The sequence below is a fragment of the Copadichromis virginalis genome, linkage group LG9 (genome assembly GCF_057382275.1).
Source record: "Copadichromis virginalis isolate Kocher_CV1m ecotype Utaka linkage group LG9, C_Virginalis_male_GT1.1, whole genome shotgun sequence".
NCBI lineage: Eukaryota > Metazoa > Chordata > Actinopteri > Cichliformes > Cichlidae > Copadichromis > Copadichromis virginalis.
In genome coordinates, this window is record NC_140626.1 from 29769182 (window position 1) to 29786481 (window position 17300).

The following is a 17300-nucleotide window of genomic DNA, read 5'->3' on the forward strand; positions in this document are numbered from 1 at the left end:
GTGATCAGGCACTTGGCATCAGCTGTTACTACAGGAGACATATGGGACGTCAGTGACTTCCCCTCCTGGCTTGATTGTGGCCTCTTACGGTGTATGTGCATGTGTGTGAAGGTAACAAATGGAATCTGGGGAAACCAAGTCATCAAGGTTATCTGAGGGTTGACTGTGTCTAATATATCAGGTCTTCTCAAGCATCTGATAGAAAGACAGCTTGAAGTTTTAATAAAAGGACTGATTGCAAAAGCACGATACCCTCATCTGAAGACCTCAATAACACTAAGCACAGTGCATTTTGTTACATTTGATGAACAACCGTTGAAGTGTGTAAAAAATGAAAGAGAAATTAAAGTCCAGATAAAAAATGTAAAAGGTCGATAAACTGGATAATGGAATTTAAGCAATGATAATTTAAGTAATGATTAATGATTCAATACCAGGAGCATAAAAAAGAAAATGCACAAACCTCAGTTCAGTTATTTCCACTGCAATCGAAAGCAGAATATGTTCGTCTGCAGTCTTTTGTATCTGACAGACGGCTCAGTTTTAAAACATCCCAGACTTCCCATGGGAAGCCACACAGGAGAGGCATCAGCAAGATCTCTACAGACCGACCATCAGCGGCAACAGACAAGACTCTAATTAGGTCAGACATAACATGAAAAGGAGGAGCTGGGATTGAGGTGGGTTGCGAACTGTCTTGCTGATGCAGCCACGGGCGATTGTAGCTCAAGAGTTGGGAGTTTGCCTTGTAATCGGAAGGTTGCCGCTTCGAGCCCCGGCTTGGACAGTCTCGATCGTTGTGTCTTTGGGCAAGACACTTCACCCGTTGCCTACTGGTGGTGGTCAGAGGGCCCGGTGGTGCCAGTGTCCGGCAGCCTCGCTTCTGTCAGTGTGCCCCAGGGTGGCTGTGGCTACAACATAGCTTACCATCACCAGTGTGTGAATGTGTGGATGACTGGATGTGTAAAGCGCTTTGTGGTCCTTAGGGACTAGTAAAGCGCTATACAAATTTACCATTTACCACAGAGATCATCATACATGCTTCTATCTAGATTTGATTACTCAGATTCATTTAAACTTACCTGCTGGTCCAAAACGTCTCTCTATAACAAAAAAAGCAAACACATGACTTTTATTTAAGCTTCTCTGCAATGGTTACCTTAATTTTAGAATTGATTTTAAGATTATTGTTAACTTTTAAGGCCCTCAGTGAGCTCATGCCACAGTACATTTCAGATCCCCTGACACCGTATTCCATCCTGGTTGGGACCTGGGCTCCTCAGCCAAACCTCACAATCCCACAATCCCATCTGATCAGGGGGGTTTTTCTGTCAGTGCACCCATTCTCCCTGAGGAGATCAGATTGCTGAGTTATATCTATGATGTTCCATCCATCCATTTTCTCCTGCTTATCCTTTTCAGGGTCGCGGGAGAGCTGGAACCGATCCCAGCTGCCTTCTGGCAAAAGGCAGGGTACACCCTGGACAGGTTACCAGGCTGTCACGGGGCTAACATATAGACACAGACAACCATCCGCACCTATGAGCTATTTAGAGTTTCCAATTAACCTACTATCCCCACTAACTTCATGTCTTTGGACTATGGGAGGGAGCCGGAATACTCGCAGAGAACCCAGCAAACATGGGCAGAACATGCAAGCTCCACGCAGAAAGACTGATGATGGAATTAAACTCAGGACCTTCTTCCTGTGAGGCAACATGCTGCCCATTTCTGTGTTTTCCTTCAAAATAGTTGTATTACCTTTTCCTATTGTTCATTGTTACATAATTTTCTTTAATCCTCACTTTTAATCTCTTTTTGTTTCATATTAATAACTTTGTAACTTTGTTTTTTAAAGATTCTGTATTATCATTATTATTATTGAGGAAAGTTAAAGTAACGTAAAGTAAAGTCCTTTATTGCATGCCATGCAAAGCGTATCAGCTGAGCTAAACGCTGATGTCACCTGGCACTGAGATCAGCTGCTAGCGGCTAATCTACGACGACTGTGGGCTGAGCTCAACTTCGTAGCCTGTCTGAAATAATGCCGTGCCAAATTTGTTACTATGGGTGCCATCTCGTACTTTCAGCCTTGCTGGGTTATAAACAGCATTACCGGGATGTATGAGAAAAGCAGTATGCATGAAATTTCAACAGAAACAGAAATATGTATTTGTCTATACAACTGTATAAAGATTTGATTATTTTCATATAATTGCACTGTTTATTTGTCTAGCTGTTTGCAATAATCCAAGGCAAATATTAATATGGATAATCCCAAACTTTTTTCCATTAATCACTGACCAACAGTAAGGCAATCTGTCATGTAAACTAAAATAATCAGATTGTAAGAGCTGCCAGGCAAGCATGAGAAAGATGTTTGTCTGATGGGAGAGATTCAAACTAGGGGATGCCGACTGCCAAACCGCTCTTCAGCCATTTGTCTTTGTTTTTGCTTCTTCTTGTCAACAGGACTGAACTGCAGCTGGTAAATATCTCTGCACATTATGAGATCTAGAAGAACCATTTATTTTTAGGAGCCATTCTGCAAATGTTTAGAAAGTCACGCTACTTTGTTGGCATTCGCAAACACACTGAGGCACACAAGCATGCAACAATGCACTGACTAAAATATTACCAGCCACTACAGGAAAAAAAAGGTAGCAGAGAGGCAGCAGAAATAACCTAGAGCAAAAATTAACAACATGATGAATTTTGCACAAACTGTGAAGCAATTTTAATAATGTAAGAGTTGTGGATTGACTTTGACTGGCTACATGGTGTTCATTAGATTTGTTTAACGTCAGGTTAAACTGGATACCTCTGAATTAATGCATTTGCAAGATTTACATCAAGTAGCAGATTTTATGTCAGTCTATACAATATAAATGGCAAGCACGGACATAATTGTACTTCAGCGATAAATTAATCAAATTCATATTTTGTTTACTGGCCCTGCATCAGAAATTTTAGGAGACTGCATCACAATCGGTTATATCTTAAAGCCACCGTTATTCCCACACCAGGATGTTAATGGCAGCTACACACACAAAAAAAAACAGCATTTTAAATTCACATTCCCTTTGCGGGAGATGAAAATGATGCGTATAGATACAAAGTTAATGAGTCTGCATATTTGCATAAAAGAATACCTGAAAAAAGTAATTTATCGATTAGTGACTACCATGAAAAACAGTTATGAGAAGCTATGAAAATGAGACAAAAGAAAGGAGATTAATAATAAATTCCTATCTTGTTGTGTAGAAGAGCAGTTTGCTCTGCAAATTCTACTCCAAAGCCACTTCACTACACCTGCACTACCACTCCATCCAGCATCTGAAGCCTTATTAGTCTATTCTTGATCAAACAGAATTGGTACTTTTTCTCCCCGTACTTTGATGTACACTTCACAAAGTCTAATCCCCTCCCTCTACCATCCCATTATATTACTTCATGCCTGCAGTCAGCCGGTAATATCTGCGCTGTCATAGCAACCAAACCAACAGAGCTAATAGTTACCATGGTTTCTTGACAACTGGACCTTGATGGTGCCATAATTCTTCCCTGTAACCTGCTGACCCTCAATTTACCCTGCAGTGTTTGGGACAAAGGCAGAAAAAATGGAAAATGGGTGTATGTTTTCTTAACTGACTCCTCTGGGAGACTTTTTGTGTGCATGTGTGTGTTTGTCTGTGCATGTCTGTATATCATAACTACACCTACAGTAGGTGTATGAGCGAGACACAGCATGGTGCCATCTCCATTCAGCCCCCACCAGCCAGCCAGCCAGCCAACAAAGAGTGTCCGCTGCTGGGCATGAGGCTGAGGGTGGCAAGCCTCCTCTGGAGAAGCTGGTGGAGACCTCTATGCTTCTCTGGCCGCCTGCTGTCTTACTGAATGTGCCATAATGGCAGAAAGAGTAACACTGCCTGACTAACCATGAGAGAATGAAAATTCAATTCGCTGCACAGTGTGAGAGCAGAACATCCCACGCTGTATACAAAACAGAAAAGTGTGCATTTGTGTGTATACACGCATATCCACGTGTGAGGTCCCGATGTATGACACGACTCCCTCGCAAAATTTCCCATCACTGACCCATCAAAATACCTCAATATGAGGGGAAAAACAGGAATTGACTGCTCTTAAAGCAGGGTTTGTTGCAATACTCTCCTGGAGGAAGACATGGAAGTGATGTAAGACTTTGAAACACTTGACGAGATCTAAAAAACTTCCACTCCTGGCTCCCCCTTTCCCCTCATGTCGCAACAGTTTAAGGCTTGGCGCGCTGGCGGGTTAAGAGCCTCCAAAAGATCAAAGTCAGACACCTCACTGCCTGTGGTTTCATTAGACCCTGTGATCCCAGATTATTCAACAGTTCAACTTGTCACGCATCAATGAAGAAGAGGTCGAAGCCTTTAGTTCGTTTTTTTCTCCTTTTTTTTTTGCAGAATAAAATTAACAAAAACAATTAAAAATTATTCTTTCTTTTCTTTGGACAAGAGATGTCATTTCTTTATAAAGACGCCATTGGGTGTGTGGGTTAGAATAAAAAATAAACCAAGCAGTGTGCCTCAGTCTTCTGACATTCTCAAATCATAACCTGTGCAATGGGATTCATAAATGGTAAATGCCATACTGTAAAAATCACAACTATCATTTATATGTGACCTTTCGCGTCTGGAAACAATAACAGTGCCCATCTGCAGAAAGTAGGTGGGCAGGTGAGGTAGCTTTCCTCTAATAAATGTAATTTTGCTCTTTGCTTGCCATGTCTGTGAAATCAATATCATTTTATTTTTTCTATTGGAGAGAAATACACAGTCTCTTTTTCGGTATGAAAACCTCTGAGAGCCAAAGGTTCCGCTGAGAAAACATCTTCCATCATCCCATGTCTGCAGTGCAGGTCAAATTATCAGAAGTAATGTCACATAGGCAAACTGGAAGCAGTGCAGCAGGGAGGTACTGACCCAAGTCTCCCTCCTCCACAGTTTTCTGGCAGTGGCTTCCTCTTCACTGCAGCCTATGTCTGCACACACGTGCGTGTGTTTTTGTATGTGTGTGTGCAGAATTCCCTGGTTGCAAAGTGGAAGTCTGTTGCGAATATAGAGTATAAAATCAACTGTTTGTCTTTTGGCTTTCTTGTCTTGCCTATCAGTAGCCCACAGAGAAAAGGGAGGAAAGAAAAGAGAAATGAGAGTGACAGAAACTGTGCGGCTGTGTGTGTGTGTGTGTGTGTGTGTGTGTGTGTGTGTGTGTGTGTGTGTTCTTCTGTTAATTTAAAAGAGAACATTTTGTTGACAGGGATACTGTATAACAAAGGATGCCCCCATAAATAAAAATGCTGAATATCAGAATAGAGCACACGCAGCTTACTTGGAACAAGTACAATGTGTAGCTAGACAGAAAACCTGCCTTTGTTAGCTCTGGGACTGTGAAATGAAATCGAATAATGTGGACAGCAGGGGCTAGGGCTTGACTGTGGATGTAGCTCTCCAGTGTCAACACACATCAATAAACAACCTAATAAAACGCCCCATGGTCAAAACATTATTTCAGCTGCTGTTCTACTCTTAGAAATGCTCACAGCTAAATCCTCCATCTTCTTTACAAATCATGCTATGTGGTCTGCGTTGTGCAGGTGGCTGCTGCCTCTGCTGATGATGTCACCGGCCATTTTTGTTTTTCTCCAAAGTACCTCTAACCTTCTTTCTTCTTAATGTCAGCCTCCTCCTTTCACTCTCCTTCTTTTCTCTCCATTGATCCAAGGGGACACAAATGCACACACACATAAGCCCTGCACACCATAGCAATAAACTGAGAAGTACCAATCTATAAAGGGGTCATATTTTTCTGATTACTATCTCCTTATGTCTCTGTCTTTCCTGTCATTTCCATCACATCCCTTTCTACAGATGTAAGAAAGTGCTTGACGGACGGATGGAAGTAGCCACAGCAATGCACAGCTGTGTGTGTGAGTTTACCATTTCTGTGCATTTCTGGAAATCAGCAAGCATTTTTTTTCTTTCAGTCCTTTTCAAAGCCATCTTTCTGACACATAAAGACTTTCATTCTAAATCCCTGGCACAAGCCCAGAGCCAGCAGATTTTGAGCCTAATTGGCCTAAACAACAGCGAGGGGTATCTTGTCTTTGCAAATGACTTTAGTTTTTCATAAAGAACGTGCGGGTGGAATTTGTCTGGCTTGTTTAAAATGTTCCCCCAAAGCAAGCGAGTCTCAAAACTAGAAGAAAAGGCACATGCTGCACAAGCCAACAAAAATTAAGCGTTATTACAAAATTGCAGACAGAACAAGTTAAAGACCAGATGGCATTTTAAAATACCAAGTCACCATTACTTTGTTACATTTTATTAAATAATTGTTGTCAGCAACCCACACATTTTCAGTTTCCTTATCTGAGTGCAAAGCTAGCTGTTGGTGAGAACAATCAAACCTCCTCTGCATTTCTGTTCTTCTCTGCATCAATGGAGCTTCTGTCAAATCTGTACCATCAAACAGATGCACCCAGTGTTTTTTTTTTTTTGGTTTTGTTTTGTGTGTGTGTGCGTGTGTGTGTGTCTGCTACCGAGATACAGTACCTGACAAATCTCTAAACACACCCAGCAGATTCCATCCGTAATTGGTACACTCAACAGTGAGGGGCGGCTCTGCTTCAGGAACATTTCACGAATAGCCTGTGGGCCACTTTTAAATCCATTTCATGACTTAGAACATTCCAACACACAAAATGTTTTTCACTCCATTTCTCGCAAGCAAGAGACAGCGGAGCTGATGTACTGCTGCGACGCCACTGTGTACATACATCGTTAGAAATTCATGAGCTGCACAATATCTAAGTTAATTTATATGCGGATATCACCAGAGAGTTACTTGATGAATTATACATCGCAGATGCAACCCACAGAAGACAGATGAGTGAAATTAATGTGCACTTGCATTTCCAGAGCCGGGTCATAGCTGCGATCTGCACAGTACAGGAAACATCAGAGAGAATAAAGAAGTAACGACAAACGCTATTTATAAAGCAATTTGATGCCAAATGCGCAACAACAACAGTCCCCTTGCTGTGGTTTTTGGTTTCTTCTCTATACATTTTGAAGAAAACCAAAAACAAGATTTCAGAGTGAATCTGAGTGTGGTCTGCCGGAGGGAGTACAAGCCTCCAGTCAGCCTATGAATATCATTCTCCAGTTTTTCCTAAGGAAGTTTTAGCTGGCTCCACTGGAAATCTATTAACGCTATTATAATAGTAAGTTTACCCCTTCAAATCGTGTAATTAATAGTAAGGTGTGAATTCCTAAATTTTCTAAGTTACACCCTCTAATTCTTCTTCTTATATATTTATATTTTGCTTTAAATCTGTAACTGCTTTCCACAAAATAACACTGTGAAATTACCATTATCTCCTGAACAATTTGGCTTTGAACTGCCTTTCATTTATTTTCATCTTGGACTGAGCTGCATGTGCATACTTTGGTTGCTAATAGAACAGTGTGTTGTTGAACATTCGAAAGCGTTCGGAGAAGGCGTGTTGCTCATCCTTTGGAAGACAGAAGGGGCAAATTAAGGCGCGTGAGAACATAACTCTTTAATCAAAAAAATTTTAATGATTAAACTGACATAATAATTAATAATAATTATGCACCCAGCTCTTAATCGCTTAATTTGGAAGTAAAACTTATAATTTGGGACATTTTTTTCAGCACTTTTGCACTGATGATCTGCACATTTTTGCAGAAGATGTTTGGAGTTCAATCAATCAATCAATCTTTATCCCATTATCCATCTTGGAAAACTCCAGCTCCTGCTTACTTAAAAACCTGATTAAGAAAAACTCCTCTGTAAGAGTGGGGCTTACAGGCCACGTCCAGCAACACAGGAAGACATGCACCTCCATCTTCATCGACGTGCCCTTTGCAGGCAACGAGAGATTCACTCTTGTTTTAATCAAAAAACACCCAACATACACAGCCACTCTGTATACTGTTAATTTAAAAGAGAACATTTTGTTGACAGGGATACTGTATAACAAAGGATGCCCCCAAGAGGAACTGGGCATAAATAAAAATGCTGAATATCAGAATAGAGCACACGCAGCTTACTTGGAACAAGTACAATGTGTAGCTAGACAGAAAACCTGCCTTTGTTAGCTCTGGGACTGTGAAATGAAATCGAATAATGTGGACAGCAGGGGCTAGGGCTTGACTGTGGATGTAGCTCTCCAGTGTCAACACACATCAATAAACAACCTAATAAAACGCCCCATGGTCAAAACATTATTTCAGCTGCTGTTCTACTCTTAGAAATGCTCACAGCTAAATCCTCCATCTTCTTTACAAATCATGCTATGTGGTCTGCGTTGTGCAGGTGGCTGCTGCCTCTGCTGATGATGTCACCGGCCATTTTTGTTTTTCTCCAAAGTACCTCTAACCTTCTTTCTTCTAAATGTCAGCCTCCTCCTTTCACTCTCCTTCTTTTCTCTCCATTGATCCAAGGGGACACAAATGCACACACACATAAGCCCTGCACACCATAGCAATAAACTGAGAAGTACCAATCTATAAAGGGGTCATATTTTTCTGATTACTATCTCCTTATGTCTCTGTCTTTCCTGTCATTTCCATCACATCCCTTTCTACAGATGTAAGAAAGTGCTTGACGGACGGATGGAAGTAGCCACAGCAATGCACAGCTGATAAGGATCAGTATAGGCTGCTGATGGGCTGTCTGCTGATCCCACCACAGGCATCAGGCATGGCATTTATACCACTTGGCTGCCCTCAAGCTTTTAAGAAACACTACTGTGTGTGTGTGTGTGTGTGTGTGTGTGTGTGTGTGTGTGTGTGTGTGTGTGTGTGTGTGTGTGTGGCATCAGGATTACTCAAGACGAGAAAGTAAGAAAAATCTATATGTTTTTTGGAAAGGACAGTATCTAGTTTATTACACAGTTAAATATGATGTTACAGCTGCAGCTGTTATACAGATGTAGGACAGCTGTGAAATAAAGAAAAGTGCATTTAAATTAATATCAAATATTATTCTTGCATACTTCAGTAGCGCTTTTTCTGCCTTGCTAGTGATTCTAGAAAATCAATATAAAATATTTAACGCTTGATTTCTCAAACATCTGCACTGCTGTTAGAGTGTCAGTGTTGTGTTTATAGTAAAACTACTGAAGAGCACACAACTGTGAGAAAGAGACTTTTTTCACGCTGTATTTGACAAGCAGCTGCCATGAAAAAATGAAAGTGATGTGCAAACTGATTGTGACGTAAGTTCCCGTAATTACAGTAAATATGAAACCCTGACAATAAGCAACAACATGAACCTTTGATGTTTTGAAAGAACTTACTTACCTTCCCTCATCTGCCCTGCGATCCTCTCTTTACTTGTAAAACTTCTGCAGGCCAGCCAGATGTGTATGCCATTGAGAGTGCCTTAAAGTTACAGTGTGGAATATCTCACCGCTAGATGTCAGCAGACTGCAGTCAACCTCTTTTTTTCTCATCCCTCCCAATTTAAGTGCATAATCCTAAATACAGTGGCTGCTACAGGACAGAATTCTGGCTGCTGTTCATCTGTAGTGAGTATAGGCTGTCAGACTGCTGTTTACCTCAGCTATCAATATGTGTCCAGGACTTTTTATTATGGAGGAGCCTGTTGGACTTTGTGAAAGGATTCTGATGCTATTCAATGACTCAGTGAAGCTTCTGTAAGGTGACAGTGATACTGAGGTCAGTTGTTGAGGATATCCTGAAACTTTCTGTAGATAAGCACTGCTGATTTTGCCGCTGTTAGCTCCTGTCAGCCGGCGTTAGGTACTTTCTTTTAAGTGGATCTAACACTGTTGGACTCAGGTAGTTAAACCCTCATACACTATGAGAATGTAATCAAACTGTTTATCAGAGGGAAATTGTGATTTTGCATATGATACCATCTGTAGCCACATACATTAAAATCCAATTACAATGACTGGCGATGTTCATCTCAGTCACTAGATTCAATATTCACAATATAATTTTTTTTCCATTAAATAACTGAAAAATTGACTGACTCTAAATTTAAGTTTACAATGTTTCCAATATCTTTTGCTAACCTATAAATCTACCAATCCCAAATGAAGGAAATTAAAGAAAGTTTCATCCCGGAAACAAATAATAAATCAAATTAAAGCAATAAAGTATTGTCTTTTAATCCAATATTGTTTTATGTTGATGTATGTTGATGTGTTTCTATTCAACAGATAATAGTTTTCTGCTTGCTGCACATACACAGACAATTTCACAATTTGCTTAACTTTGCATAGACTAATTTAGAAACCAGGTGATTGCTAGTCCTTGACATTCACAACCAACATTTGCTTAAATGTTGCTTAAAATGAATTTCATGAGATGAAGGTTAAAAGAACAGATGAGAAAACACACACACACCTAACTCTTGCAATCAGGCACAGGTGTTCATATCCCATCAAACATGTTATTTCCCACTTGACAAGCAAGAAAGATAATAGTATGTTGCTGTGCAGAGAAACTATAGATGAAGCCAACAACAATATACCTCCCTGCTTCCTGCCACGCAACATGCCTAAGTCTTTTTCTCTCCAGTGAGGCGCCACATATGCTCTTAACAACTGCCGCACTTGTTGCAAAGTGCATCTCTTGATATCAGACCAATATATGTCTCTCATCCTAATTTCACACCATGATTTTACCCACAGGTTCAAAGTGCAGGTCTCTCCAGGAACAAAGCTACAATTCAGTGTTTTAGTCAATAACAAGCCAGCAGAAAGGACCAGGCAGGTGGTGAAACTGTAATGCAGGCAACCTCATTAAAAGAATGTCAAGGAGCTGAACAAAACAACAACAACACACACATATGCACCCAAGGACACGCAGCAACAATGAGGCATACACTCTCCACCCTCTGAACAAATACGAATCCTAATGACAAACCCCCATACATGTAATAAAGGTCACAATCACACACGCTGACACACTTGTCATACATGCACAAGCCAGCTCCGGGCTTCATTTTGGCCCAGGGAAATCAGGATGATCTGGGCTCCAGCTTCTCTTTGATGCTCAATTACCTCTGGCAGACCTGGCTAGCTGAGCCAATTAATTATTCAGCCTAGCACAGTAAAGTGTGGTAGGCACAAACACGATGTCACAGCAAGGTAACCGCTGACATACGGCTCACTGTAGGGCCCGCGCTAAACACACATCGTTAGGTTTTAATATGCAGCATTTTCATTTTTGACACTAAGAAGTACAGCACGGTGCCGTCATGTGGCTTTCCTTGTCATCCTGTCATTCTGCTGGGCATTTTTTTCTTCACACTATTCTGTCACTTCTTACATTTGATGATTCCCGGTCTCAGCTTCCCTGCTTCTTCCTCGTCTCAGCGCTTATAATCCTCTTTCGCTCTTCAAGCTATGCCACTAGTTCTCAATTTTTTCCACCACGTCATCTTTTCACCCACCTCACCTATCTTTTTTTTAATCTCTTTATCTTTTTGCCACTTCCCTCTTCCCTAACCTGCATGCTTGACCCCCCACGTCTTTGTGCTTTTTTCTTGTCACATCACCCATTTCTTTTATCTTCCCTTTGGCTTTTTGACTTCTTAATTTAATTTCTTTACTACTCTTTTGTTTTCTCATAGTAAAGAGTAAAGGAAAAGAGGGAGGATAATGGAGTTGAGGGGAAGAAGGAGGGCAGTGGGCTGACAGAGGGAGTCCCATATGCAGCGGGCTCATTAGAAGATGGGAGGAGAGTCAGCGGCAGAGACACACTAGCAGGTATCCATACCCACCCACCCCCCTCTCTCTCTGTCTGTCTCCCTCACACATATTGCTGGCTTCCTGGACTCATTCCAACACTGACATATCACTATCTTCTCTCTCCCTCCCTGTCTCCTTCCTGCTGCGCTTCTGAAAGTCCTGCTCTCATTAATCACCACCGCGTACAATACACAGCAATTGGTGAATGATTTTACCTTTTACCACCTACCTGCACTATGAGGCCATATATTTTTACTATATGTGGCATCAGTGGAAATCGAGCCATAAATCCGAGGCATTGTTAAAATTGCACGTTTTTTTTCCCTCTTCTTTTACAGCAAAAAGAGAAGTGTGTGATTGAGGAAGACAAAATGCTCAAGGGCACTTAAGAAGCCTCCATGCCTATCTGCTGCATGAGCTTGGCCCAGCTTTCGTAGGTAATTCTCTAGTCTCAACACCCATCTCCCAAAACGGGGAGAAGCCCCTACCCCACCCCACATTCACCTTTTTTGTCAAAATGAAACTTTTCCATATGGAGTCAGAGAAATGCTAAGTAGCTATGAGAAGGTTGAAACAGGCAGATTATGTCAGTTACTCGGTCCAGCCAAAGCTGTAGCGGCTTAATGACACTGTCCAGTCCACTCACCTCCAAACTGCAAATTTTCTCCATCTTTTCCCAGCTTTAATGCGAAGGTCAGCAGATGGTGAGGATACATTAACCGTGCAGGCAGGCGTGGAAAAAAAGGAGGCCGCGTCACACCATCAGAGTCTGGTGATACTATCTCAAAAAATGCTATTCCCTGGGTAACCATTGATTTCCCGTGTTTAATAGTTGTTTTGTTTTCAACAGAAAACACTGTCAGTACCTTCCTTTCTTTATAAAAAGGCCAAAGCCTCAGTGACAAACTGAGGTCCTTCAAGCTGTGAGGTACTCTGTGTCCTCTCTGTCCTTGTCAAGGACACCCGAAGTAAGAAGAACAAGGTCTTGAAGTCAGACCTTTTAGACCGTGCACACCTACATTTAAACACGAATCGCCTCTTGTTTGCTTTTGTTGTACTCAATCGGTTGCAGCCTAAGATCAAAGGTGCATTAATACATTAATTGTATTAATTAACTCCTTCCTTTAGAAATATTCCATCTTTAGAAATAAACTTCCAAGTCCACACTTTGTGTTTAAAGAAAACAAGAAATGACTTACTGACCAGCTCAATAACACAGCATTACAGGCAAAGGTGATCCTCTTCCTGATGGGGCAAACTGCCAATGTCACGCTGATTGATGATGAAAAAAAAAATTCTACTTTATGACTGACTTAAATGTATAAACTTAAGTGCAAAGTATCATTTCTAGAACATCCATCAGAAAGCCATGTTGGGTGCACAGCATTGCACCCTTGAGGGAAAGAAGAGTTATGTTTTAAAGAGGAGTGAAAGTTTAATGGTGCGGAACATGTATGTGATCTTGTAACAATCCCACTGTAATGGCGACACAGTAAAATTGTCCATTAGCGGAGGCCCATCGGTGTTTTTTATGTTATTAAACGAGCTCATAAGCATCAAGTCGCCACCACGAGCATCAAGTTATCTGATCGATGAGCACAGTGTGGCTGCCAATTAGCACCGACCCTATTCCCATGAATATGCAAATGAATCGATGCCAAGTGTATATCAACTGTCAGCTAATTGCCTGAGGCCTGAAAGGTTCTGAATTTAAGGGGACGTATGCATGTTTTTTTCCTTCATGTTCCATATTTATCTGTCTTTTGCTTTTCTTTTCTTTTTTTGCAGAATGTATAGGTGTAAACCACACGCACAACACAGCTGCCATTCAGCATCGGGGCTTTTGTTACACCTCAAAGAGGGACCACCTTTAGTATGAAGCTATATTTATTCAGCAGGAGGAATGAAGGAGAAAGGAAACAAGCATTTAATCTCACTTTCAGTCATGTATGTAAGCAGTTCCCTGTTGAGGAGACAAACACTGTCTACTACTGTGAGGAAATGTTTTGACAGCTTTTTCATCTTGCCTACTTTAATATGGAGGTCAAAGGTCAGATTTAAGTGTAGAACAGAACCCCTGGACCTCTAACAGATTCATTTTCTTGTGAGTTGACAGGTGCTGTAGGTACTACTGGTGTCAGACAGTGTCTGAGCTCAGTACGCTGTCTCGCTGCCCGAGTCACATGAATTATGAAAGGTTCTGAAGCAGGTGAAGGAAAAAAAGATGGAAAGTGTCATCCTACTCAGACACCTCTGTCTCAATATTCATTTTAAAGTAAGAATAGAAAGCAACATTTTATTGCTGACACCAAAATTTTACATTGCAAAGTCAACAGACAACACTCGTTATATCGCGTCCTGTTAGACTTGACACACTTGGTCAAATATCAAAGCACATGCCACTGAGAGTTCCTTTCTGCTTGTCTTGATCCTGGTCTTCACTCATTTCATGTGCACAGAATTGACCTCGGGCACACCATGTGGGGAAAAAAACATACCTGATGTGGTTTACAATAGCCTGTTTGCTGTGCTTAGTGAATGCCCAAGTCTGAAAGTCTCAATATGGCAATATGGCACCTGTTCACCTGTTTATCTGTTGCATTATCACTGCTTTGCACAACCAACTTGCACATTCTGATGATAAAAAAAAAAAACTCTTAACACATACACTCTTTTCCAATCTTCCCTGACCCAGCTCTGCTAAAGAGAGCATAACTATAATTCAAACTCTTCCATTCACATCAGCACTACGTATAAGGCCAGCTCATCGTGGCAGCTTGTTGGACTGTCGTCAGCACTTCATCCTGTGGACGCCTGCCAGACAGAAGCCCTTCCGTCCGATCAATAGGCACCGGCGGCTAGCTTCCCCCCTTTGCTCTCTTTCGCTGTCTTTCCCTCCCTCTCTGGGCGACCACAGTATAAAGACTGTTCTGTTCTGCCAGCGCAGCATAGTGATTAGGCATTAGGCCTGTGCTGCTGTGTGAATTAGCCTAATCTGTGTCCGCGATGAAGGACGAGGCTTTTCATGGCCACTGGAGACATTCACTGGACATAAAAGAAGCTAATCTTTAGAAAACTTAGAGGGGATGGAGCATGTGTCAGTATCTGTGTGTATGTGAAGGATGGAGGAACTGTTGAGAGAGTTCCCACAGTGATAGATCATTTCTAATGCTTCTTATCCTTCAACAGTAAAAATAAATAAATACATTTAAAAAAATCTACTTCCTGAGGATGTGCAGCTCATGGGGAAGAGGAATGTTGTATTGTCATTTCTTAAAGTACTGGAAAAGTGGATAAAGTGCTGGCTGAAACAGATTGAGGCTGCCATCCATGTAGGGCGTATGTGAGGAAAAATATATTCCTTTATTCTTCAGTCAGTTTGAGGGGAATTAGAGGAGACTGAATTGTCACAAGGCTGCTTACCTGGCCACAGAGGAAGCTGCCTAAACCTGCAGATCTCAAAAGTTTTTTTGTTTCTTTTTTTTTTTGTACTTTTGCAGCAACGGGGGCTTTGATGCGACAGAGCAAATACTAGCACTTTTTCAATCCTTGTACATCCTTATGTTAGTTGTCCATCATGCACCTGCCCAAGAGTTGACTTGCAGCAGCCTGAACATGCATCCACAGCATGCCTACCAGCAGCCCAGCCCTCCTCCTGCTCTCCTCCACATCATCTGCTTGATATATTGTATGCCCTTGACAAACTGCCAGCGCCCAATCCCCCTCCTGCAAATGTCTATTGATCAAAGCACAAGTATGGCTGTGGAAAAGGTATATAGTCTCACCCATACTCTTATCTTTTTATTACCTCTGGTGAGCCAGAAACTTACAGAAAAAGGGGAGTTCCAAAAAAGAAGGGAAAAAAGTCGATTGATTTAGAAGTAAAACGCAGTAAAGTCCAGACAGCATGAAGAATATAAAAACTTTATTTCTGGTTTTGACTTTCAGCAGTCTAGCAAATAAAGAGCACCTCTATCTCTTTTGTTGACACGGTGCCTTTTTGCACCTTTTGAGTACTTTTACGCACAACCAGTGGTGAATTTAGGTCAGCAGCCAGCTGGTGCCAAATATCTGTTATGTGTTGGGTGATCTTTGCACAGCAGGAGTCTTGTTCCTGCGATGAGCTTCACAGTAAGCTCGCTGTTAAAAGCAGGACATCATATTTAACTCAGCCAACCAGTTTCATAAAAACATACACGAAGGAACCCAAAAGTCATCTTCACACCCCCTGCGCATTCCTCCAATATGCAAGTCGTACTAAAATGAAGGACCAGAAAGCACGGGCGTCTGTGGACCCGACAGCTTCCACCTCTCTGCCCGATACTGTAAAGGGGAAAATAACGCGAAGACTTACCGAAATGAGATCCTGGCCACTGTCAGGCGTCTCCTCGTTTCCCTACTGTCCCTGGTCCGCCCCTCTTTCAAGTCAATCCGCAGTGTGCTCAAATCAGAACGGAGCTGTGAGCCTTTTCGCTGCGTCCTGCGTCCAGAGTTGCCGGGGATGGAACAACCATTTGCCGGGATGCTGGGGCGGGGGTGCAAGGCTGAGGCATCCGCAGGGAGGAGGATGAGAGGGATGTGGAAGAGACGGGTGAGAAGGAGGAAGAGGCGAGGTACAAAAGCGAGGAAGGAAGAGAGAGAGAGAGAGAGAGAGAGAGAGAGGGCGAGCGAGCAGCAATGCACTGCAGCGACAGGGAGGCAACACCACCGGAGAGGAGAGGAGGCAGACAGCAGCCCTCCGTCTCGGTCTCGCGCTCACTCGCACATGCGCGCGCACGTGCAGTTCTCTGTTAATAGACAGATATAGAGCGCCATCTTCAGGTTGACGTGTGGTAGGAAGGTGTTGGGAATCGAAATCTCGTATTAAAAATCATCTCTTGCGTCAAGTGTACCATTCAGTTGAAACCTCCTCCATAAAACGCCCTTTATTCCCTCGTCTCTTGTGTCCCACCATCTCCGATCATATGTATGCCCAAAACCAACTCTTATCCTAAAGCAACCCAAAATCTAAATGAGACCCTTAATCCCACTGCTGCTGCACACACACGCTCCATGGCAACCAGGTCCCTTTGGGGGTTATGATGATGATCACCTCGCGTCGGTCCCCTTTTCCTTTCCTGCTGTTGCGTCGTATAAGTTTCCCAACGCCAGAAAAAACGGAGTATTTCTCAGATGTGTAGTTGTATCATGAGTTAATTGTCCTGGATTGACTGAGATGAGGACTGAACCTTTTATTTCATCTTTGTTCTTTATCTGGCTTCTAATTAACTTCCACCTTCTTCCTTTCATTCTTTTGATTTTTTTTTCTCTGTCTGTTTAAGAAGTCAGTTGTGAGAAATAGCTCTAATTAGCCGACGTGATCCTAATTTCTTTTTCAGTGTTGAAATGTCAAAACTGTATTAATAGATGTATACCACCACATCACTATTCATAAGTAAAGGCTTTTGCATTTATTTCCATATTATAAGTTTATTTTAGATCGCATAAGTTTAATGTGTGG

General features: G+C 41.9%; 1 protein-coding gene across 1 annotated transcript in view; it reads right to left on the reverse strand.

Moving 5' to 3' along the window:
• ctnnd2a (catenin (cadherin-associated protein), delta 2a) overlaps positions 1 to 16541 on the reverse strand; it is a 272153-nt gene extending 255612 nt beyond the window's left edge. The window contains exon 1 of the mRNA XM_085468656.1: positions 16155 to 16541. The gene's annotated coding sequence lies outside the window, so the exon portion shown is untranslated. The remainder of the gene's footprint in view (positions 1 to 16154) is intronic.
• Positions 16542 to 17300: the final 759 nt, after the last annotated feature.